General features: G+C 40.2%; 1 long non-coding RNA gene across 1 annotated transcript in view; it reads left to right on the top strand.

Moving 5' to 3' along the window:
• The first annotated feature begins 7 nt into the window (after nt 1-7).
• The window catches only part of LOC119468372, a 10,010-nt gene continuing 7,950 nt past the window's right edge, over nt 8-2,067 (top strand). The window contains exon 1 of the long non-coding RNA XR_005197043.1: nt 8-789. This is a non-coding gene — a long non-coding RNA (uncharacterized LOC119468372). The remainder of the gene's footprint in view (nt 790-2,067) is intronic.

The raw sequence follows: 2,067 nt of genomic DNA, 5'->3' as shown, positions 1-2,067 counted from the left end.
ACTTTTGTCACCTAAACTGGAAGGAACATTATGACCTAAAACAAGGTAGAAAGATCCATTGTCTCTTGTCCATTATCTATCTCTGGTTAAAAGACTAATCTGTGTCACTTCAAAATGGCAGTCTTGATTCTTCAGCATAAAAACCACTTAAGAAGGTGCCAATGCTTTCCTTTGTCCTAAAAGAGTGCAGAGAATCCCCTGCTGTGTTTCAAATGTGTGAGAGCTAAAAGTACAAAATGTACAAAAATAACGAAGTTGTATTTTCTTATTGAGGATACCCTTCCCAGAAGGATTAAAACATTAACAATTATAAAAATCCAATTATTTTCACTCTATAGGTCCTACCTTTTTCAGGTCTACATAAACTAGTAAGCCCTTAAAAACCTTCATAGGCACTCAGATATCCAATGAGAGAGACTGCTGGAAAAACAGTCTTGGCAGTTGTACCTCTGTTTCCCTAAATACTACCTAAATATCTTAATTCCTATGGGTTTTCACTTCCAGATTCCACCTATGCAGGGCTCCATGGCAGTTTCCATTAATCTTCAAATCTTCAGTCTATGAAAGCACAGATTCCTGAAAGGATGGCCTTAAATGACCAGGAGTGGGAGCAGTCTGTATCCCTGCTCCTGAATAACAACCTAACTGGACTCTCTACTACCTATCAGCACAGATACACCTCCAACTACCCAGCTGAACTTCAAGACTGATTTGACAGCCAATGATGCCGCTGACCCAGTCTGCATGGCTATGCGAAGGACACCAGTGAATTGGGAAAAGAGGCAAGAGGTGAGGAGACACCTGCCCTGGGCCACAGATCTATGTAGTTCAGCAATCTCTAGCCCATCAGTACTCAAGGGGCTCTAAGCCACCTCTCTGTAAGTGAGGATGGAATTAGATGATACCACATTTCTGTCTGCTGTACACTCCTCCCAGTGTCTCCAAATGTTTTAGCATCTTACAGCAAAAATCTTAAGTTTGTCAGTTCTTGACTTAAAAAGAGCACAGCAATCTGTTTAGAATTCCTTGAACCCTCTATTTTAATGTGCCATTGTAGAAAATTCCCAATATCTTGTGTCCTTCATCTTTATAATTTATTAGACTTGTCATAAACCCCAATATTCTAATCTCTTATTGAATAATCCGTATTCAGTGTCGTTTCTCTTCAAACTTGACCTTCCCCTGCTCATTCCATTCTTAGCCATTTCCATTGGGTTCACAAGCTAATTCCCTTCTCATTCTATCCACTGGGTGCACCAGACCCACTCCCCCTTTGTATTATTAAAACACATGCCAGGCCAGGTGTGGTGGCTCACACCTGTAATCCCAGCAGTTTGGGAGGCGAAGGCAGGCAGATCACCTGAGGTCAGGAGTTCGAGACCAGCCTGACCAACATGAAGAAACCTACCACAAATACAAAATTATCCGGGCATGGTGGTTCATGCTTGTGATCCCAGATACTCAGGAGACTAAGGCTGGAGAATCACTTGAACCCAGAAGGCGAAGGTTGCGGTGAACCAAGATTGTGCTATTGCACTCCAGTCTGGCAACAGGAGCAAAACTCTGTCTCAAAAAACAACCACAACAACAACAACAAAAACCTGCCAATGGAATAAAAAAGAGTATTGGGCTTTAAAATGAGTTCAAATCTCGTTTCTACCTTGCCTATGGCCAAAAAGAAGCATCCTAATCTTGAGTCTCAAGATCTCTATCTAGAAAATCATTTGATCAAAACGTTCCACACAGATTGAAGTACTAGAAGATATTTTAATTAGTCCTAAGATTGCTTAAATTTCTGTAATTCTATGTGCTTTTGGTTCTGTCTATAGGAAAATTGAGAATACGTAGCCAGCAGAATTTGAAAACATAACAAAAGAAATGCCAAGGAAGAAAAGTCCTGGAAAAAGAAAAAATAAAAATAAAAAAGCATTATGGAAGTAGGCAGAAATACTAGCCTACAGGGAAAACAAAACTGGGAAGTTAATTTCTCTCCAAGACTTGCCAAAACTTGGTTTTGTAAAATTTCCAGTCCTATGGCCAAACCTTTACTCTGCCCTAAAAGTTTTG

Source organism: Cebus imitator, unplaced genomic scaffold (assembly GCF_001604975.1).
Source record: "Cebus imitator isolate Cc_AM_T3 unplaced genomic scaffold, Cebus_imitator-1.0 Scaffold418, whole genome shotgun sequence".
NCBI lineage: Eukaryota > Metazoa > Chordata > Mammalia > Primates > Cebidae > Cebus > Cebus imitator.
Note: the sequence above shows the minus strand (reverse complement) of the source record. Positions and strands in the feature narration are given on the sequence as shown.